At 46.8% G+C, this 23,557-nt stretch overlaps 1 protein-coding gene across 5 annotated transcripts in view; it reads right to left on the bottom strand.

Annotated features, from left to right (window-relative positions):
- The window catches only part of TP53INP2 (tumor protein p53 inducible nuclear protein 2), a 52,253-nt gene extending 51,775 nt beyond the window's left edge, over window positions 1-478 (bottom strand). For 3 of the 5 annotated variants that reach the window (XM_065565745.1, XM_042858263.2, XM_008168135.4), the window contains exon 1: window positions 142-448. The gene's annotated coding sequence lies outside the window, so the exon portion shown is untranslated. Of the gene's footprint in view, window positions 1-141 lie in introns of all 5 variants that reach the window. The other 2 variants (XM_005295383.5, XM_008168134.4) reach the window with 2 other exon arrangements.
- Window positions 479-23,557: the final 23,079 nt, after the last annotated feature.

Genomic DNA, 23,557 nt, shown 5'->3' with positions numbered 1-23,557 from the left:
ACAACCCATTCAATGCAGAGAGAGATCTTAAAAACGTAAACAACATACTCAATTAAAAAAAAATACTGCCAGCAGTACAAAGAGATAGCTCTCAAGTTTGAATTTAGCCAGCCACATTTCAGAACAGAGGATGGCACTTACCTTGCCTTTAATGTCAGCAATTATTTTGTAAACAACACCGCAAGAAACCCACAAGATTTTTTTAAATATCGTAAAGCACCAGCTTTAGGCAGTCTGTGAGGTAGTTTTAATTAAAATCAACAACATTATAAATGGAAATTAAAAAAAAAAGATGCAGGAGGTGGTGGTGGTGGTGTGTCTGTTCTTCTCAGAAGATATGCACCATTGCAAGCTGTAGGCGGCTGCTGTTGGGGCCGGACCCTCCCTCCACTGGCTTCAGGGTGATTATTATTATTTTCTGTTATTGCTGCTGATCTCAGACCAGATCAGAAATTAGAACGTCCAAACAGCTGATTGTGACGTCACAAAGGGGCCCGCCCGCAGAGGGCGTAACCCGTCGGACAAGCAGCCAATGGGAGGCAGAGCGGGGTTGGGGCGGGGCTTCAAGGCTGCACCCCTCCGAGGGGATGAGGGAAGAGCCGGAGCTGCTCCACGTGAGAGCCTGGACCCGTGTGGAGTCCGGGGTGCGGCCGTGGGGGGCTTCCGATAGCTCGCGGCAGCGTGGCAATAGGCAGGGTCCGGACTGGGGGTGTGGAACTGATCATGCGCCTCCTCCCCACGCTGTTTTCGGGGAAAACAGCAGCCGCAGCAGCCTCCCCCCACCCCAAATGCCAGGTCTTCAGTGGGCTTCCCAGGAATCTGCTCCTTCGCCCCTTTGCAGGCAGGATAGAGAGCAGCCCAGCCACCGCCTTCTGTCCACCCCACCCACACGGGAGTCCCTTCTCTGTCTGATCTGGGGCACGCTGGGTGGCCTCTGCTTTCCCATTTCAGCCCAGTAGCCAAATGCAGGGTTTGTGCAGTACCTTGTTGTAGTGCCCATAGTGTGTGTGTGTGTGTGTGTGTGTGTGTTGTGGATGCTGAATTTAGAAGCAACTGCCTCCTGCCATCTTGTGACTGTTGAGCAATTTGAAATATGAGCACTTATTACCTCCCCTCCCCCCCCCCGTCCCAAGCTAGGTGACGGTGAAACCACTTTAATTGAAACAGAGAGTCCTGTGGCACCTTTAAGACTAACTGTTGCTTTTTACAGGTCCAGACTAACACGGCTACCCCTCTGATACTTTACACTTTAATTGAATTTCAGTTGCTTTTTCATGGAAGCTTTGCACTAGTATTTTGTTATGGAGCATAATTAGCTAGGGAGGCACATATGTCTATATTAGGGCCTGTTATAGCCATATGCCTTGCTGCTAATACTACACCTTCCTTCCTCCCAACAACTGAGACACAAGATATATTTGTCTTGTACTCTCAAAACATGCTTACTTAACAAATTCTTACATATTTACTCATGCAAATTAATTTGGAAATGTTGGACAATTATAGACTTTAACTGATTATAAACCAAACCCATGGTCAGCTGTTTTCTTCATTCCCCTTTTGTTTTTGTTTTGTTTTATGATTTTCATTGTTTAATTTCCATGCTAGCTATCACTACCTATAGGGATAGCTGGCCTACAGGTTCTATGACACAATACGAAGGCTACTAGAGGCACTGGCAGTAACAAAAAAGCATGCATAGGTTGAGCCAACAAAGGTATTTGACACTAACCTTATATATTAAAGAATGTTAGGCTTATAAGCAAGTTCTTGACAGATTGATATCAAGAATATTTCATCACCATGAGTTGGCTCCTGTACCAACGTCAGTGTGCAGTGACTGGTGACATGAGGACTGCCAAGGCTAAGTCTAACCCAGTGGTTCCCAAACGTTTAAATTTCCTCAGTGTGATGGATTCGCTTGCTTTGCTCTGCATAGGTCTTGGAAGTCTGGAACCACTGGAGAAAGATAAAGTCTCAGGTCTGGTTCGGCATCAAGTCTGTTTCTGTATTTGGTTTTCAGATGTGCATACGAGGAAAATGCTTTCTCGCATAAGTATGTTGTTGAAAATGGTAACAAAACTGCAGCAGCTTTTTCTGCCAGAAAGGGGTACTCGTTTCTTAAACTCAGCCAAAAGTTGATCAATGATAGATTTCTGAAACTCCTTTTCAGTTCGTAATCACAGGAGATCTCAATCAATTTATCTTTTTCCTTGGTGTTTAATATCTGTGTTGAGAAAGTGGTATCATCAAAAGGGTTGCGAATTCAGTCATTATCGCCTGACATAGCTGGAAAGTAATCCCTGAAAGTTGTGCAAAGTCCTTTTAGGTGTGCAATTATATTGGTTTTAGTGCACTGATTCAACTGAAGTTAATGTTCTGCCAGGAAGTCGTGAAGATTACTGAAACACTCAGTTTGATTGTTTTCCAAACAACTTCCCCAGAACTGCAACTTCTTTATCAGGGATTCAACTCGCTCTTGCACATTGAAAACTGTTATATTGAGGCCTTGAAGAGATAAATTTAGGTCATTAATTCTTGAGAAAATATCTGCTAAATAAGCTAGGCTCTGGAGCCAGACATTATTTTCAATACAGCTGGCAAGGTGGAAAGGGTGGCTGTTGGAAAAAAAACGTAGGATTTCCGTTCTAACCTCAAACAAGCGCACAAGGATTTTATCCCTTGAGAGCCATCTAACTTCAGTATGGGCCAACACACAGTTGTGTATATTACCCATTTCTTTACAAAGTACGTGCAATATTCTGGAGTTTGTTGGCCATGATTTTATGAAATTCACCATTTTCACTGCATTGTCCAGCACTTCCTTCAGTCCCTCTGGCATGCATTTTGTTGCAAGGGCTTGTCTATGGATGCTGCAATGAGTCCAAGAGACTTTTGATGCAACCTTTTTTGTTCGAGCTACAAATCCAGTATACTTCCCTCTCATTGATGTGGCCCCATCAGTGCAAATGCCGAGGCAACAAGACCAATCTATTTCTTTTTCTTGAAAATATGCATTAGTCAGATTGAAGATATCTTCTCCAGTTGTACGTTCTTCCAATGGTCGGCAAAACAACAAGTCTTCTTCAACCATACCTTCATTCACATAACGTACAAACAGTAGCAAAATAGCTAGATTAGCTACATCAGTTGATTCATCCAACTGTATAGCATAATATGGACTATTTTTCACTCTATGTACAATTGTGTTATCTACATTATTTGACATGTCATTAATTCTTCGTGACAACGTATTATTGGACAAAGGTACCATGTCAATCCTTTTTGCAGCCTTTTCTCCGAGCATGCAATGAACTACGTCTTTTATACATGGACCAATCAAGCTCTCTGCTATGGTATGGGCATCTGATGCTTTTGCTACTCGGTAGCTCACGTGGTATGACGCTTTAAGTGCATTTTCATTATCAGTACTTGCTTTGGATATAAAACTGATAATGTCACTTTTCTTCTCAGCTAATTTTTGCTTGAAAAAATCAACAGGCTTGTCGAGTTGTGCAGGATGCCTAGTTTCTAAATGGCGCCGAAGTAGAGAAGGTTTGAGGTTGCTGTTTGCTAGAACATCACCACAAATCACACACACTGGTTTTGGATGTTCTTGATCACCAATGCATGTAAAGCCATATTTTATATAATCAGCGTCCTATTTTCTTTTCTTTGTAAGTGACTTTCCAGGACCATCATGATCATTAGCCTTAGATTTTCCACAGTGTGGACTTGAGGAAACACTAGCTGATTCCAGCGTCTTTACACTTCCCTTTTTCAGCCACTTATCCATTGAACTTGTGTACAAAAGTTCTAATGAAAATAACAGAGAGAGAGACTGCCAACAAACTAGAAACTGAGAAGATTCACTCACTGAAGCAAATCAGCCCTCCAGAGAGAAGGACAATTACTGAGACACCTTAACACATCCACACTGGTGCTTCTGGCTGGTTTGGCTCGCAAACAGCTTTTCTTCCGCCGAGGAAGGTGCCCTGGGAGGGACAAATTAGCTTGGACCACCCCCCACGTTCAGCGTGGCCCCCTGCTGACTGCCCTGGATGCAAACTTCCCCTGCCTGACAAGGACAGGGATCCGAGCTGCCACCTGCAACCCGCATGGAGTGCTGGGGTTCGGGGCTGCTGGCTCCCCCACTGACGGGGAAGGCTCAGGCTGCCGGCTCAAACTGCCCGCTCTCCACGAGGCTCGGGCTGCCAGCTCCCTGGCTGACAGGGGAGGGCTCGGGCTGCCCGCTCAAACTGCCCAGCCCCGCTCTCCCTGGGGCTCGGGCTGTCTGCCCTGCAACTGGGTCCCAGCAGAGTCCTCTGGCCGCCATTAATGAAATTTTTCTTGCGAATCCCCTGAAACGTTCTGTGAACCCCCAGGGGTTCGCAAACCCCCCTTTGGGAACCACTGGTCTAACCTAAAGAAGCAGCTGCAGACAGAGGTGCCAACTAGACATACTTCAGAAGAAGTCACTAGCATAGTCATTGTCAGTTCTGCAGTTCTTTGGGTAGTACACTGGCCAGCAAATTGTTTCAAGGGCTTTGTGACCAATTTCAGAGTTGAGACTGTACACGAGTTAGTAGAAGATGTTGCATATCTTGTCTTTGACAGGTACAAAGACTTCAGCACAAAGGGTGTCACAAAATTTAGCAGAGCTACAGAAGCAAGCAGAGTGCATGAGCTGAGTGCAAAATACACAGTTCCCTCCACAGAAAGTCGTCTTGACAGTTACTGAAAATAAGAAACTGTTGATTGACACATTGGTACAGAACTTGTTCAAGACAAGAAGTTGCAGCAATGACACACTAAACCACAAGCTAGCCATCGCAGGCAGAGACAACACCCCAGCTGAAATAAACCGGGGAGATGTGGTGATCAACAGAGAAGATATGGCCATCTTGCATGAGGAAGCTAACATCCTTGTACAACAAATGGTAGGAATGCTGGTATTATCAGATGTCACTGACGTATATCTTACTTTTGCATCATTACCTTGAACTGGGCCTAACATCTTTATTGATGATAAAACCCCTAGTCCAAGAGCGAGCAGCAATAGACATCCCATGCTGCTGCAGAGAAACACCAGAACTGTACCAGGACTGCACGCCTGACGCCATTGAACAGGCAACTGAATTCATGCCTGCATGCTATGGACAGTTAAATTGTACCACCATGGCAGATGCATGGCAGAAATCCTGGGCAGCAAAATTCAGCAAGCGTACCTTGTCAACACCAGAGCTTAGCTCCTTACCACCAACTGAAGCATTTCTAGAAAACAAGCACATCTTCAGGCCTGTGGGTGGAAAAGTGCTTTGGATCCAGGTGCACCACCACCTGACCCATTGCAGTGCGGATGGGTGCGCAGTGTCTGTTTCCAAAAACTGTACCAGACAATGTCCCACTTGTTCCTCCAGATATTTTGAAATGAAGCAAGTGCTCCTTTGTGAGTGATGCACCTTCTAGATGTGGATCTGTGCGTGCCAAACTGCCATGTACCATATGCTGGGCATGGGAGACAGGCGTGGTGTGTTGCAATGAGCTGACAACATCAGCTTTAGCATTGGCAGGTGAAAATGGTGGTGACAAGTACTCACCCATATTACTTATATCAGGACACTCAGCTGTAGTTTGCATGAGAGAGAACTCTAGTAATCATTTACTGCATTTTGGAATCATTCTGTTTGGTTACAATTAATTATTGTTGCTGTTGTTGAATATATACATTTATCATTTGAATCTTTTTCACCTTAAAAAGAGTGGTCAGTGTATCAAATGAAAATTGAGGCCTGTGCTGTACTCCCAACCTCCCTTGTTTTATATCCTAGTTATTCAAATATGTATTGCTATTGATACTGAACATGTTAAATACCCGCATTTCATGTATTGGAACTCTTCTGCCTGATTTTTGTATGCCCCAAATCATGCAAACTCTTACTCATTATGAGGGATGGCGTGGGAAGGGGTCAATATGTCAAAATGCTCAAGAGTGATAGTGTCATCGGGTGGACTCTTAAAAGTTTGGCTTTGAGATACAGAACCTCAAAGCAAGATTGCCCAGAGTGGCTGCTGGGCCATCTGTAAAATGGGTATTATGATACTTGCTGTGATTCTAAATTCACTAGTGTTTGTGAAGTGCTTTGCCATTGTGCCAGGGGAGGTGCTTTAGGGTAGGGTCTTTTCCTCCCTCCTGTGTTTGTACAGCATCCAGGGTCCTGGTCCATGACTGGGGCTCCTACATGCTATGCTGATGATCAAATCTTATTATTTAAGGGAGACAAATGCGAGGGTCTATGAGCCACAGCCAGATTTCTTCTTGTCTCTTTAGCAGCAAGACTGGAGAGGCAGACAACGCACTATCCATTAGTGGGACTGGAAGAAAATATGTGAGCTTTTGGAAGCTTAGAAGAGTCTCCTTGCTTGGGAGCTGTGGAATCCTAAGGCAAACCATAGTAGACAGGGAGCAGGCAGCCTAAATCTATCAGTGAACGTGATCACTTGTGCTTTAATCAGCCAGTGTTTAACACAAGGAGAGTAAGGGGACGAGAAACAAGTGGTGGGGGTGAGTGGGGAAAGGAGACCACATGGGTTAGGAAATGATGGGAGAGGAGAGAGAGAAACTTCTGAGGAGATAAACCCTGTCCTGCTGGCCTCCGCTCTGTGTCAATGACAGGCAGGGAATGCAGCTCTCAGAGGAAACCAGCTGGGCATTCGAGGAGGGTGGGAATCATAAGAGAGACTTAGGTGCCATAATGCCTAAGCCCTGCCCTTAAAGGGGTTTAGGCACCTAACTCCCTTTGGGCTGGGCCTTAGGTGCCAGACGGGCAGGGAAAAGGGAGGCAGCTATCTCTAGCTCTCTTTAGTGTGCCCTGAGCTGGAGTGAGACTGACTCTATAGCCCTGGGATTAGGGTTTTCATCTTGCACATGGGAGACCCAGCACTTTCCTTGCTCCAATGAATATTTAGTTATTTATACATTGTGGAACAGCTTCAACAGAGCAATATACCTCAAAATATCCCATAGCCCTGTGGTCAGAGCATTCTCAGGAGAGATAGCAGACACACATTCAAATCCCTGGTCCACCTCAGGCAGAGCGGGGATTTGAACCTGGGTTTCCCATGTCCTATATGAGTGCTCGAACCACTAGGCTAAAGGTTATTAGGGATGTGTTGCTTCTTCTTCCTCCTCCTCCATGGGTGTTTCTGATGTGGGTTTAGATGTGCTCAGTGTGTGCCTACTGGATCAGGCCCTGAGCTTAAGACAAGCAGGGAAACACCTGGTTTGTGAATCCCTCTGGGGCTTAAGCATGAGTTAGGTGCCGAGCTGCTGCGCGATGTCAGTACTTATGAGGCTGTGCATGTGACCAGCTGCCAAATTTAGTAGCCTTGCGGACTTCATCAATGGAAATGTAGGTGCCTGCAGCGTTCTGCAGCATCTGAGCAAGGGTATTATGAACACCACTGGTGTCTAGATGTTGGACTTTCGTGCCTAAGACTCCCCTGTGAATCTCACCTGAAGTGCCCAGAGGGATAATGTGAGTCCCAGCTTGCATGGCCAGAAGCTAAAGAAAGTGATGTGGGTGAGGGGCGGTGCGGACCACACGGCACAAAAACATGAGGCTTCTTGGGGCGAAACAGCCTCCAGACTCATGGTGGACAACTCACTTCCCTGCTCTGCTTTGGTTTCCCCAGGATTAAAATGGGGATAACGATAGTGCACCTTTCTGTAAGATCTGCCTTAGTCAAATACAAGTTATTGGGCTCAATACAGGGGTAAGTGGTGAGATTCTCTGGCCTGTGCTATACAGGAGGTCAGACTAGACGAGCTAATGGGAAGAGTTTTGAGAGCTTCAGAGGGAACATGCAAAGTGCTCTCACGAACCCCATGCTCTGCCCCCACAACTGCAGCCTGGCAACTCGTCCTGGCTTGGTGCCCCAACCACAGTAAAAACAAGAACTTGGCATGTTTGTTGGCCCCAGATTCTGATTTGCCCGGAGCACTGTTTGACCAAAGGCTGGACCTATATGTCATTTCACCTGATCCCGAACACTTCCCGCGTTGGAGGGTGGAAGGAAGCAGTTTATCAATACAGAGATGGGACGTCTATAAAAACAACCCTCTTAGCAAAGCCATTTAAATGGCTGAGTCAACTATGGTAGCATTAGGACTAATTGGGCATCTCTTCTTTTGCAAGTCAGAATTCCCACTTGAATGGGAGACAAGGCCAAATTAACCCTAATTGAATCTTATTTAACTTACTGTAACAATTTAAATAATACTTTGGACACCTGCCACCTTTTCATTGAAGGATCTTGAAGCGGTGTAAAAACACCAATTAAGCATTGCAGCAGCCACATGGGATCGCTATTATCCCCATTTTACTGTTTGGTAAACTGAGGCAGAAAAAGCTAATGTCAAAATGTTCTAAAGTCCAAGTGTCGCTCCTTTTGGGTGCCCCACTTGAGATGCTTAGGGCATGATGATCTGGTGACTAATTGGAACTGTAGGTGTCCAGCAGCACTGAAAATTGTTCCTGGGGTGTCTGCAGTGGAGCCCCCAAAGGAAGGTAGTTAAAGTAGCTTGCCCAGGATTACACAGTTTAACAGTGGCTGAGTAGGGATTAGAACCTAGAAGTCCTGCACCCCACTCTCCACCTTAACACACTAAGTCACATGGCAGCCTTTTTTGATTAGGCCAGTGGTCCCCAAACTTTTTTGCTTGCATACCACCTCTTATCTGGTCTGCACCCCACCCCACCCCCAGGAGACGCAGTGGGGAATCGGGAGAGGGGCTGAGCACGGGGCCACGGATGGGCGCCGCAGCCGTGTGCCGGGCCCACAGTCAGGAGCGGGACTTGGGCTGGGTGCCAGGATGGGGGTTGGGACCATGGCCGCAGCTGAGCGCCAGGGGCTCGGTGGCACTCCCCACCCACCCATGGGGGCTGGCCTGGGCCCTGCCGCACACACCTCCGAACATTCCTCCACACCCCTAGGGGTACATGCCCCACAGTTTGACGGCCACTGGATTAGGCTGTTTTGATGAGTCCCCTGGCTTTATTGCACTAAAATATTCACTTCAGTTTTTTCTAATAAAGTCAAATGATGAGGGTCTGAATTCATTTTGCTTTTAAAAGAGTGGTAAAAACTAGACTATAGGCATATCGGTGGGGGGGGGGGGGAGTGAATAGAAAATATAATATTAAAACTATAACCTTAATGGGATTTGAACTCCTCTCCTCAGCTGATGTAAATTGTTGTAGCTCTATTGACTTCAACTGAGCGATGATGATTTACCCAAATTGAGGATCTGGCCATAATGTTTGTAAGAGGAGGCAGACCCTTTACCGGTTGACTACTAAGTCGTTTGTTATTGGCCACTGTAACTTATTACTCTAGGAATTTTCCTCTATTATCCCCTGAATGCAACAGAAACATATGGAGAGTTGGAATAAAAATCATATACAGGTGTAGGGTTTGTTACATTCAGACTGAAGCCCCTCTCCTGTAATCTGAGGGTACTGGGACTCTGTCTGCATGCAGGGGTTTATGTTGGTGGATCTGATTCTAGAATCAGGGCCAAAGAGGTTTTCTTAGTTCATCCTAAGGGCCTCCACGCAGGCTTCCTGCAGACTATGGTGTACAACATTTTGCTTCTTAAGAGTTTAAAAAAATATTTTCAGGGCAGAACATTTTGGATGACTTTGCTGTAAATGGGTCTCTGATCTGGGTGGTCTCTGGGGGCTGCCGCATTATAAGTGTTTAATTGTAATAAAGCATGTTGTAATCTGCAAGGAAGAATTCCTATAGGATCTACTCTAGGGGCTGCAGAGTTCCAACAAAGTCACTGATCCGGCAATGAAACAGACAGACCTCTGCACTTGCTCAGAACCCCCATGGACTTTGTGGGCAAAAGGAGCTGCAGCTCATTGCAGGACTGGGGCCAAAATGTGCTTCTTTAGTTTGTTTTAATAGTGACATCCAAACAAACCGGTAGACATTGCAGTCTCAACCCTCTACGTTATTTTCCCTTTAATTAAGAAAAGAAAAAATGCACAAGAAAGTTTGAGTAGTTTAGCCATACACTTATGTACGAATAGGGACCCTATAAACAATTGTTTGATTAGGTTTGCACTAAGCTCACAAAGAATAAGGTTTTAGGGCTTGGTACTGTCAGGTCAAATAAAATATTCCCTTTCTTGTCTAATCGTGTAGAGATCATATCACTAGTGGTTTCTCTGACTTCACCCAAGCCAGTACCATCATAGTCCCTACTGTAGGATTCCAACAGACATTGGCTGTAACATCATGCTGTTCAGGGCTCCTCTAGCTGTGTGGGGCAGATTATAAACTCATGGTTCAGTCTGTTGAGCAGTTACTCACCCAAGTAATGCCACTGGAGTCAATGGGACCTATTTTTCAAATGATTCTTCATTGTTGGTATTATGGTAGCACCTAAGAATCCTAGTCAGGATGCCAGTGTGTTAGGTAATGTACAGACATGTCACTGCCGCAGAGAGACTACAATCTACTTGACAGGCAGGCTGAATTAGGTGAAACAAACAGGCTGGGTGTGGGTTGGGAGGATGAGAGCTTACACCTTCTACTGTTAAAGTGGATCCATGATTTAGGAAGGGGGTGTTGTCCTTCTTTTTAAAGATGAAGGAAACTGAGAACAGATTAAATGACTTGCTTCATTTCACACGGGAACTTGGAGCAGAACCAGGATCTTCTGACTCACAGTCCTGTGTTCTAACCACAAATTCATCCGTCTGCCCTTTTGAGATCGCCATGTCAATCTGGAGTGATCGTTGAATAACATTGCAAGTCAAATAACAGATAAATGCTCTGCAGAGGGAGTAGTTGATTTATCCTTAGCAAATCAAACATTTTTTAATGAAACAAAAGACACCCTTCGTGCAGAGTCTGGCTTTGGATCCCTTGATGTAGCATGGGCATTTAGTTCAACGGCCAGACCGGAAAATCCAGGGGACAAAAAGGTTTCCTTTTGAACAGAAACTGAGTTTTTTCCCCATTTTTCTCACTGAAATAAAAAAACAAAACCATGTTCATTGGGGTTGAACAAAATAACCATTTCATTTTGAAAATGTTAGTTTTAAAACAAAATGTTGAAACAGTTTGTTTAAAAAATGGTTCATTAAAAAAAATGTGTCCCCCTTTTAAAAAAATTCAGCCATAACTCTTTGCTGAATTCACCCTGAATTTGTGAATAGTTTTGGCTGCCCAAAATTGCATTTTTCAGCAAATTTACTATTCACCAAAACAATTACACCCAGCTCTAATGTAGAGCTGTATTAAGTACAAAGAATTAGATATAGAGGCTTTTCAAAGGGGCTTAAGTGAACGAGACTGCTTTGAAAAGTTCCAGCCAAAATAAATAAGGTATTTTTCAATGAGGGATTGTAAGCTTTTGGGGGCAGGGACCATGTCTGTCGATTGTGTTTTCACAGAGTCAGAACAATGGGTCCTTGTTCCTGACTTGCAGCCGTGGGTGCTTATTAAATAAAAATAGTAATTAAAAAATACCATCAACTCCATCAGGGAAGCTAATTGCTGATTATTCCCATCTCTCCGCTGTTTCTCTTCCTCCAGCCTCCTTGCTATGTGACCAAATTCCTTAGCCAAGAGAGTAAAGCCCTTACCCTCCTGTTCTATGTCTTCCGGTGCTGATATCATCTTCTCAGTTCTCCCCATGTGTGTGTCCAGGTCATCCATCCTCTGGTCCAGGCCATTGTGTTCAATAGAGACAGTTTGGAAACTTGTCCTCAGACTCTGTTAGGCCTGGGGTTTATCCCATATCGTAGTTGGGAAATCAGCGAGTATTTCAAAGATGGCTCATGTAATGGGCTCCTCCTCAGTGCTGACCTTGTGACACCTTGCATGTTTGTAGAAGGGAATTAGATGTCAAAACCTTAAAGGTGTTTCAGCTGATAATTACTCTGCTCAGCTGGATGGGAATCTTGCTCTGCTGGTTTCTGCTCTCGAGACTGGGATGTCCAAATAGAGGTTTCTCAGTGACAAATGGATTCCACCTCTAGGACACATCTTGGCTATTTTGCAACTTCAGTCATTTGGCCCCAAGAAACCTCCATTTGGCTCTTACTGTGGGAAGAGGCCAGACTCAGTCACACCGGGATCCACTAGGAAACCTAAGAGATGGGCCTAAAAAGCTCTGATCCTCCCAGAGGACAGTGACTCAAGGTGTAATGTTTGAGTTGGGCCCATAAGAGAGAGAAACCCCTCACACAAAGCTTGAATCTGAACTTCCCCAATGTGTGGGGGATTGGATCAGATCTGGTGTTCTGGTCACGTCTCCCTCAAAGCACGGTCTGGAGAGAACGACTGCTTCTGGCCGTGGTGCAGGGCTAGTGTAATCACTAAGCGAACTAGGCGGCCGCCTAGGGTGCCAAGTTTTGGGGGCACCAAAAAGCAGTGCCCCCAATTTTTTTTTACACTACAGTGGAGTCACATCTTACACGGGGGTTAGGTTCTAAGGTCAGCGCGTAAGAGGAAAATCGCATATAGTGAAAATTACCATAAAGTACAGTATACGCAGTATACACTAGAGGTGGCACGCGAGCCGATTTTTTTTTAATGGCAAGCTGTGGGTCCCAGCTGTCGCTGAGCCCGCTGCTGGTCTGGGGTTCCGTCCGCTAGCTCCTGCCAGCCGGGGTCCCAGCCGTCGGCCCCACTCAGCCCGCTGCCAGCCATGGTCCAAGCCACTGACCCCGCTCAGTCTGCTCAGCCCACTGCCAGCCTGGGGTCCCGGCCGCCGGCCCACTCAGCCCACTGCCGGCTGAGTGAACGGAACCCCAGGCCGGCAGCGACATAAGATGTGACTCCACTGTATTCATTTTTGAAAGTTTATAATAAGCGATGCTCTGGGGTGGGGGGAGGGGAGGGAGAAGGGAAGGTGGAGGCGCAAGGTGGAAGTTTCGCCTAGGGCGCAAAATATCCTTGCACCAGCCCTGCCATGGTGACTTTAGCCAGTGTCTGTCACAGTTTGTGCAACCGTTGGTCAACAACTCAACTGTTGGAGTTTTCCATCAAACGAAAGAGGGAAAATCCAGCATATGTTCATTCCTTGAGACGTAGTGTTCTCTGGCAAGCACCAGACATACCTCTCTGCAATGATATGGTGCTAAGGAGCTTACATACAGCAAAGAGCTAAAAATGCTCCTAGAAATAATATTGGATGCTACAATTATGTTTTCCTGAGTATTTGCTATGCCCATTTTTTAATATGAAGCGACAAGGTCTAAACTCAAATGTAGCTTGCATGTTTCCGGTTTTGGTCAATTGTCCCGACACTCATTCATTTGAGATGAGAGGAGCTTTCTGCCATCCATCTTTGAAATGCCTGTAGAAATACAGATTGTAAACCACGTTTCAGTCATGGACACAAGGCTCCCTTTGTGAAGTCTGCACAGTCAGATGCAGCTATTTCTGGGGGTTCGTTATGGAAGAGTTGCGGGGAGTCACACAATTGTATGCTGTCCTTCTAGTTGGATTCTCTCCATGTTAGGGCTTCTGCAAAAGGTCCTTTCACAGAGCCTGTGCTGGAGCCGCATGATGGGCAGAGGCAAGCACAGGATTGGTTGGCTCTGTAGACAAGCATTCTAAGCAGCTGGACTGGCAATATCGTTTGTTCTTACAAGCCTCTTTTGGGCACCTGGCCAAAAGGAAACATGAGCCAGGGAGATGATTGCACTACTTATACCTGGGGCAATTTGGAGGCATGCATCTTGATGCTGCATAACCTTACATCCTCTGCATGATATGTTTTGATGCATCTTCCACCCAATGTTGGAAGCTATAGGGTAGAGAAGCGGGACAGGTGTTTTTCCTTTCATATCATCTCTCTGGCTCTGATCTTTTCATTGCTTTGTGAGAAATAATGTAATGGTCTTTCATTTGTGTGTGACAACTGCCCACCTCCCAGCTGGCATTAATCAGCACTCTTATTGGCAGCCTCAGCAGAGAGGACAATGGCTGCTTGGATCACAGAGACTGGACTCCCCGATTGGTTTGGTCCAGCCAGGCTACAGCAGAGACATATTGGCACAGCTGGGGGATATTTTCTTTGCTGCTGCTCCTGTCCTGTGCAGAAACACAAGACTTTGCTTCCTGGTGCTGCTAATGAAGTAGCTTTCCGGAGCAATGAAAACACTTTTCTTTATGTCCTCTCTGAGCCCACAGGGCAGAATAAAGGAGAGAGTGTCTCACAGTAGCCTTTAGAAACCTCCAGCCTATTGTAGCTCTGTCGCTTTCAAGAGGATTTGTCAGACACGTACAAGCTGCAGAAGTCCCATTGTGTGGCACTGCAGCACCTCGAACAAGGCCCAGAGCTGGCCAACAAGGATTGGAGTGGGAACGTAATAGTAGCAGATGAAAGGTCGTCTGTTATATTGGTCTCATCCTTGACTGTCTGCTCTCCATCCCTCCGTTGAAAGGTGGCCACCTTGTCCTCCTCTTTGTTTTTCATTGCTGACATCCTTGTCCTGGGCTCTCATCACTCCCTCTCTTATGAAGGGTGTCTTGTATGCTGCACCACTATTTACCTTACAGATTCCACCCCTTCTGCCTGTGCTCATCTCTTCTATGGTTAGTGGCAGCCCAAGTACCATTAAGCCTCTAACAAGTGCTTGGCTCCCCATGGTAACGCAGGTGGTTTTTATTTGTTGCACTAAAACTTGTTTGAGGCCGGGAAGGTAAATATACAATAACTTCTGTGTAAGCAGTGGCAGTACAGTATAAGGAAGGGTTATGAACTCATAGGTCTAGATAAAACCTGTCTGAGCAGAAAGTAGCTGACTGAATAGTCCTTTGTAATCTTTTTATTACTCAGACATTGTTCTTTCAATCTCTTGTGATTTGATAGGCTGGGAGAGGAGGGAAAAGTAAGGGCTAGAAACAGACCCTTTGGCCCCTAAGCGCTTCTGTCTTATATGTACATAGCACCTTCTCGCATCCCAAAGTGCTTTACAATCCATACATAATCACTTTTCCCCTAAAATGCAGCTAGCTCTGGTGTGGAACACAACTATCAGCTATACAACTATCAAGAGCATCGCAAGGGGCAATTTTGCACAAGGACATGGGTAAATTTTGCCCTTATGAAAAGTGCCATGGGATCGTCGCTGACCTTCATTTTAAGATCTCATGCCGAAGTCTCCCGGACATGTTCAATTGTGTGCCATTCAACTCAATTACATTGGAAGGATGAAGGACTGAGTTGATGTTAGTGGGACTGAAGCCATGGGATCCAGGAATCTAGCTACTTGGAACCTGATACTTAGACCATGAGTTATTCCCTCCAGAAGAAGTCCTGGAAATCCAAATTGCTATACTTCATCCTCTTAACCTTGTAGTTACACCTAGCACCTAAATCCCTTTTCTCTATGCATATAAATGAGAACCAGTTGGGGTGTAGTTGGGAATGTTGCCAAAAGCTACTATAAAAATGTCAATGGCTTTTGTATCCTCCTTTTCCTAAAAGGCCTGCATCGTCCTCAGTCTGATCTCCAGGGGTCCCTCCCTGTGCTCCCTTGGCAATTTGTCCTAAATTCCAGCAGACCCTTCAGCCAAATTCTGTACAGCGCAGACCCCATAGGCCAGCAGTTCTCAACCAGGGGTCCGGGACCCCCTTATGGGCCGCGAGCAGGTTTCAGGTGGTCTGCCAAAATAAACCAAAGAGTAGGGCCAGCGTTAGACTCGCTGGGGCAAAAGGCAGAAGCCCAAGTCCCAGCACCCAGGGCTGAAAGCCAAAGCCGGAGCAACTTTGCTTCATGGGGCCCCCTGTGGTGTGGGGTCCTGGGGAATTGCCATGCTCGCTACCCCCTAATGCTGACCTTGGCTTTTAATCTACTGGATATGCAGAAAAACAGTTGTTGTGGCACAGGTGGGCTGTGGAATTTTTATAGCATGTTGGGGGGAGGGGGGGCTGAGAAAGAAAAAGGTTGAGAACCCTTGCCATAGACTTTAATGAGAGATATCTGCTAGCAGCCAAGACTGGAATTTGGTCCTTGGTGTACCTATAACTCTATTTGGCTTCTCTGTTGTTCTAACACTTAGCTTCAATCTTTGCCCTCCATTTCCCTCCCTCCTGCTCCTGGATATAAGTATCGGAACATGTTTAATGCTGCGGGGGAAAGGAAACGCTTCAGAGTTGCATTCACTTTGACAGCACCTTTCCTCCAACATTCTCAACTCACTTGATAAACTTTGTGGGATTGACAAATATCTTCCCCATTTTACAGATGGGGAAACTGAGCCATGGAATGGTGCAGTGACTTGCTTCAGCTTGCATTGCAGCGTGGAATAGAAACCCACATGCCCCATATACTTCCTGATGCCAAGTCCTCTGCTCTAACTGCTAAACCACACTGCCTTTTTTAGATTAGACTGGAGACAAGAAAAAGATGGTGTTATCTCTGCTTGCTGCTCCTCTTATGACAAATAGCTATAATGAGCATTATCTGAATATCTGGCTAGCCAGTCTGGAGTCTTGAAACAGGTTGGTTGGACTCCATGGCAAATGGAGGTTCTGAGCCCAGTGGAAAGGGATAGGATAAAATTCAATAATAGTAAAGCGAACTGTTCTGCATTCAGCCTTGCTTAGAGTTGGAACCATCCCCAGGCAGAAAGTTGAATAACTTAGTGACAGCTGCGTATGCAGTTGTTTCTCATAAGAGGCACAAAAAACCACCTCCAGGGTAATGGTGGCATAAACGAGTATGGGAAAATTACCTGCAATGGAAAAATCCTTAAACAGCTGCCTACCTGTTGTCAGTTTTCTGAAAATGAGAGTCATTTATCCGCAAAGTTTATGGCTTTTGCCTTCTCTAGTTTATAATGTACCGAAGAGCAGAAAGGAAACCGATAACTTCATAATACAACTTCCTTTGTTCTTGTCGTCGAATGTGGGATTTGTTTACAGGAGGCTTGTTGGTCTAGACGTATAAAATAAACGCCAGGGTTGAACCGTTGGTACCTAATCCCTATCTTGTCGGAGAACAATCAGCTTGGAGGATTGCTGCTGGAGATTTTGAATCTCTCAGGCTGACATATCTGGTTCCAGAGCCAGACTCTGCCCAAGGCTTCCTGCACGATTCGCCTGTCCTAGGGGGATCTGCCTGGCTGTGTCTCAGGGCAGAAATTGGTGTACAGTTATCCAAGAACAATACCGAGACATTGCAGAACTAGGGCCTTGGACCGTCTGTTAACTTTAGGACTTTTATTTTGAACTGACCTTGTCATAAACAGATATTTAAGGGTTAATGCCTCTTTTACCTGTAAAGGGTTAAGAAGTTCACCTAGCCTAGCTGACACCTGACCAGAAGAACCAATGGGAGGACAAGATGGTTCAAAGGGAAGGAGAGAAGTTCCCTTTGTCTGTTGAGTTTCACTTTGGACCAGAGTGGGAACACTCCAGAATTCAGCTTCTTATTAAGTAATGAGTATTAGTGAAGGAAATAAATAGGTTTATGTTTATTTCTTTGTAACCTGTCTTGTGCAATTAGAGGAATAGTCAAATTGGGTATTTGGGTATTTTTTTTGTGTAACTAAGGGTTTGCCCAGGGGAGCATCCTCTGTGTTTGGAATCTGTTGTCTGTGAGAGTAGCTGGTATGCTAATCTCTCCCAGAGGGTTTTCTTTTACCTTTCTTTTCTTTAATTAAAAGTCTTTTTCTTAATACCTGATTGATTTTTCCTTGTTTTAAGATCCAAGGGGTTGGATCTGTGTTCACCAGAGAATTGGTGAAGAGTCTCTCAAGGCTACCCAGGGAAGGGAATTAGTGCTTGGGAGTAGTGGCAGCCAGACCAGATCTAAGCTGTTAATTGAGCTTAGAGCTTCTCATGCAGGTCCCCACATCTATACCCTAAAGTTCAGAGTGGGGAAGGAACCTCGACAGACCTTTATACCCCAAAGGAAAAGGACCTCCATTTTAAGGGAAGCTCCTTTGTCTCCAGTTTAAAATTAAAAGGCCCAACCCCAGGCCAGGTTCATCCATATTTACAAACTTCACAGCAAAGCTGTGTTGAGTTTTGAGCGACCGTGGGCTGGTGCGGGGTTTCTCCTTGAAATTTATGTAACAGAGGCTTAATTTAAGCTGAAATTTTGAAGTTTCAGATGAGTTTTGGTTTGTGTTTTGGGTGTGAGCCCAACACTGAAAGCAAAATGCAGGGGGCGGGGGAGGTGAAATAAAGTTGAAAAATGGTACGTCATTTTAATCTGGATGAATTATGAGACTGTTAATAGCCACTGACACCTCCGTTTTAAGTTCCCCTTTTCAGCTTACGTATAGGGATGGAGCCTGGCTCAGTGGATAGGTCAAGGTAGCATGGCTTAGCAGTCAGAACCCCATCCTGTACGCTATCTGCAGCTTTGCCACTGCCTTGCTTTATAACCTTGCGCAAGACACTTAACCTTCCTGTGCCTCAATTTCCATAGCAGGAAAAAAGCTGGAGAACGATACTTCCCCACCTCTGGGAAGTGCAAGGAGATCTATGGAAGAAAAGTGCTGGTATTATAATTACTATTTTAGTTTGAAACTTAAAAACAAATTGTTTGAACTAGTGATCATAGCAAGGTTGTGTCATGTGCATTGTTCTGAAGACAAGAGTCTCTCCCTCCTTTGTACCCAGCTCTGTCTGGTTTTAGAAATAGCATGTGCCACCTGGGAACCCAGCAGAAATGAGATTTCCAGGATAGTGGAAACTGAGTGGAATGAAAAGTGGTAGAGAATTCATGCCTGGCAATAAGCAGGCCCTATTTAGTATGTGTGGCGGTTGTTAGCAGGATAAAATCTGAACAAATAGAATTGCTGTGCCTTAGCTAGGGTGAAAGGCTTGGGGATGGATATATGCCGGTCTCCTATTGATTGATGGGCTTTGTACTGCTGCTGCACATTAACATGGGAGAAGCACAGATATCTTGGAGATTAGATTAGCATATCAAGGTCCCTGGTGGACTCCATAGAGACATCTCACTTTCTCCGTGTTATAGGAAGCTCTGCTTAGGTAGGGTTTCTACTTATTTTGGGTTTCTTTTTTACAGCAGGGGGAAGGCAGTGGCTGCTGTGAAAGTTGTGTTGTTTATGATGGAAAAGCTTTATGTGAGGGGAATGTTCTGCCGTGTTCCCTGAGGCTGATCAGCATCTCGATTCGTTGATTCTGCTCTGGCAGTTCGGTCCATAGCCCAGATCCCATCGACAGAGAATACCTGACCTCCAGCTCTTGCTTGCTTCAGTCCGGGCTTTGTGACCTGCATTGTGCCAGAGGAGCCCAACTGTTTCCCTGAGCCTGTGAGCGATAGCAGAGGGTTTGCTCTAACGCTAGTTAGAGGTCCCATCACTCCTGTTATAAACCCCTCATTTTCAAGGGTTTATTAGCAGCCGCTGACAGTTGCTCTGGGCTGGAGAGTGGCACAAAAGGTGATCGAGGCTCCTAGTTCAAATGCTGACCCCAGACTGAACTCTCAATCTGCCCTTAGGATGGGCTTAACCCCGGCTCAAGGTGAGGCAGGATCAATACAAGTTCAACGTCTCCCTTACCACATGTCAGTATTTGCATTTCATTGGGGTAAGCCGGGTCATACTGGGAGCCAATCCTGATTGATTCTAGACCAGTGCATTTCTAGGCCCGGGTGGAGGCTTTCCTTGAGCCATCAGATCTGGTCAGGGCTCTCCTGAGAGGATCACTGGCACTTTTGGTGACTCCTGGGTCTTTTTTAGAGCAGGAGTTCAGTGCCTGCTCGTTAGGCTTGAGGCAGGTCTCTGTCACACTGATGTCAATCACTGCAATCAATGGAATTCCGCCTGGGGAAAACTGACCTAAGTGAGATCAGAACTGGGCCTGTGGGATTTCACTGCTTCCCTGGGACAAGGGGCAAAAGTTAAACCAAGCTGTAAGGAATGGAAGAATCTGCAGCTAAAAGGGGCAATTTCTTTGGAGGGGTCTGTCCAATTCTGCGCATTCTCCCACGTGTTACTGTACGGAGCAGCGAACCCCTGAGTGGCCTGCTCTGGTCGTGCTGTGATGGTAAATGAACCACACCCCCTTTTTTCCATTTTGCTTTTTCAATTCTAGTGCCAGTTAGGTGCCGATGTAAAGAGAAACAGTAATAGCAGCTCTACAAAGAACACAGCCAGAATGGCGACATGCTTGCTGGGGTGCAGTCAGTGTGAGAGACACAAAGATCGAACGCGGTCAGTGCTAGCTAGTTTAGCGATAACATATTCCTGTCAATATGCTTAATTTTACTTTACATTGCTTGCAGTGCAGAGCAGGGAGGATGCCCCCAGACAACATTTAACTTAGAATAATTATGAACCAATAACATCAAGTTTATTTTTTCCATTTCATGGCTCTGTATTAAATGACCCTGTTCTCCCAGTGGGTGAGAAAATTGTTCAGCTCTTTTGTGTGACCTGCTCCTGTGTCGATATCATCCAGTCTCAGTGGTTTGCAGATTGCTTTGCTGCAGTCACAGGAATAACAATTGTCTCTTAACATTCTCTATAGCACCAGCCAGCCAGAAGGACCCAAAAGCATTTCACAAATGGATACATCAAGGGATTGCTTCATTTGCCACTGAAATACAGCTACCTCTCGGCTAAAAACACATCAAGCGCTCTACAGCACACAGGGACGTTACATGACAGTTTGGAACTGGAAGTGGTGAAGTATACCATATCCAGGTGTAATGACAGGGGAATTTAAGGAGGCAGGGTTTAATTACCCAGATAAGAATATGATCAGGAGATGGGAACTAGCACCTCTTCTCTTTCCAAAACAGCACATGATATTTAATTATATTGGTTTTGCGTCTTATCTAAAGAATGGTGGCTCCAAGTACCCAGTGCTGCCTGCCGCCTTGCAAGGGATATTGGTTTAGTTTTGACTTGCATGAAAGAGCGCTACCTAACAAATGCCAATGCTGCTTTTTGTAGCACCTGGCTTCTGCTTGGAGGTCTCCTATCTCAGTCGTGACCTGACCTAATCCTACTTGCTGATGGGGTCCTAGTCCCAGAGCACTAACTAGAGCTGGGTGGAGAAAGATAATGGCGTTTAACGATTCTGAAATTTGGTTTCATTCTTATTTGGACCCAAACCCCCACATTTCAAAATTCTCGGTGGAAAGGTAATGGAGCCCCAGCTCCAGATGAGTCCACCTGGTGGGCTGTCATAGAGGCACGGATGCTGGGAGCCCTGGAATCATGCACTTTGGAGTCCCTGGATTCCCGCCTGGTTAATGAGGCAAGGTGTTGGCAGGGCTGGAGACAGAGGCGTGCGGGACTGGCTGGCTTCAGGCAGGGGGCGCGGCAGGGGTTGGCTGCAGGCAGGGAAGGGGGTGCAGGGCTGGTGCGGGCAGGGGTGTGTGTGGGGCTGGCTGGCTTCGGGCAGGGCGGCAGGGGAGTGCGGCAGGGGTTGGCTGGAGACAAGGCAAGGGGTGCAGCAGGGGCTGGCTGCGGACAGGGGGTGCAGGGCTGGCTGGAGACGGGCTGGCTGCGGGCAGGGCAGGGGGTGCAGGGCTAGTGTGGGCAGGGGGTGCGGCAGAGGCAGCTGGAGCCCCGACCCTTTAAATAGCCCCCGGAACCCCCTGATATCCCAGGGCTCTGGGGGCTATTTAAAGGGCCTGGGGCTCCCCTGCTTCTACCGCCCCGGCCCTTTAAATAGCCGTGGGAGCCCTGGGGAAGCAGCGGGGCTCCAGCGGCTATTTAAAGGGACAGGGCTGTAGAGGCAGCGGGAGCCCTGGACTTTTCAAATAGCCTCCAGAGCCCTGCAGCCCTACCCGAGGGCTCCAGCAGTGGGGATCTGGTGGCAATTTAAAGGGCCTGGGGCTGGAGCCGGGGCCACCCTGGTACGGCGCACCGGCTCTTGCCGATACACCGTACCGGGGCTTGGGCGCGGGGCCCGATTCAGGGGAATTGGTTGAATTGGCCTAAAGCCGGCCCTGCCTGCATGCCTGCCTGACTGCTGCTTCCAAGCCTCGTTGCTCACATGCCTCTTAAGAGGGATAGAAGGACTTCAGGAGACTGACAGGCCGCTGACTAAGGAGATCACCAAATATTACTAAAGCTGCTTTCAGGAAGGTTCTTGTCACCTGGTGCAGACAGTTGTTTTTCTGATCAGTCTTGTTTGGTCCAATTGATTTCGTTGGCCTTTTCCTGTGAAGCCCACAAACCTTAACCACAGTCAGTAAAAACTGTTGCCCTTAACCCATCGTAGAAAAACAAGAGCTCTGACTCAGGGTCTCCTGTGTTTGCCTGTTTATAGGATGAAATCTGGCTCCGATTGAAGTCAATGGCAAAACTCCCACTGAGTTTAACTGAGCCCGGATTTCACCCTTAGATCTTAGGTTCCTCAGGGCAGGGATGGGCTTTTCCAATGCTGAGGGCAACATAGGACTTCAGCAAATAATACTGGGATAACTCTTCAGTGCAATATACAGGGGCCTTCGTAGCCGGCAATTGCACAGCTACCTTCTTGCAGAACGTTTACCCCATTTCCTTTTCCACTGGCTTTAACCCGGGAGATGCTGTACGTGAAAGAGCAGCAGGGCTCTGAGCACGCAGCTGTGCTTCAGAACATCTGCCCTTCTGGCCAACGGTTTCCCTGGACCGTGGCCTGTGTGTGTGTTTTGAATAGTACCAAAGTGGAGAACTAATCTGCAGTGTCTGAGGCCACGTTACATCCCAGACGGAGCAAGTGCTGGTTTGATTAACAGACTCGCATGAACGATTGCACAGAACACTCTGCAGCAAGCCATCGCCATGGGGCTGGCTCTCACCGAAACCCAGCAGCCTCATCCAGCCCCCCCGACAACCTCCTGGTGGTTAGTGGGTGTGCTGGGTTGTGACAGAGAGACTGGGGAGGGATATGACAATCGCAGGTGATTTGTTTGTCCCAAAATATGGCCAGCTGCCTTTGTGACAACGTGTGTGTGCTTGTGTGACACGTTTCTTGTTGCAGAACTGCCTCTTCCCCTTGGCAATCCCCGAACATGGACCTGAGGCTGGCTAGCAATCCCCAGGTGTGGTCAGCCATTAGAAAGCCTTAGTCTCAGCAGAGAAGTCAAGGGGGGAATGGACTTGGAGAGTGACCCGCTCTGACCCCTGGCGGTGGGCCCACCCGGCACACTGTCGCGGGAGTGGGGGCAGCTTGCACTGTGTTCCCTGTGCTGAATCTGTCCTGAGCACAAGTAGTGGGCATCAGTCTGCATGGCTACCAAGCTGGCACCTTTCAGAGGCACCACGTTTCCTAAGGGAACCTGTGTCCACGCTGGAGCTAGGCAGCTGCACAGATAGTGAGATAGGCTCGCCGCCACCAGACGACCCCGCCTGACACCCTAGGTACGTAATTCAGGGCTCCTAACCCAGCCCGCCACCCGAGGAGCCGCAGCTACCCTGCTAGTTTTAGCCCGCTAGCTCGATGAGAGCTGGTGCTGGTATGTCTGCCCAAGCTGGAATCCCATGTAGATGTACCCTTTGAGCAGCACTGGGAACAGGTGCAGTTTGTTCCCCTCTTCAGGTG

The sequence above is a fragment of the Chrysemys picta genome, chromosome 13 (genome assembly GCF_011386835.1).
Source record: "Chrysemys picta bellii isolate R12L10 chromosome 13, ASM1138683v2, whole genome shotgun sequence".
Lineage (NCBI taxonomy): Eukaryota > Metazoa > Chordata > Testudines > Emydidae > Chrysemys > Chrysemys picta.
The sequence above is the reverse complement of the archived record's forward strand: the minus strand, read 5'-3'. Positions and strand labels throughout refer to the sequence as shown.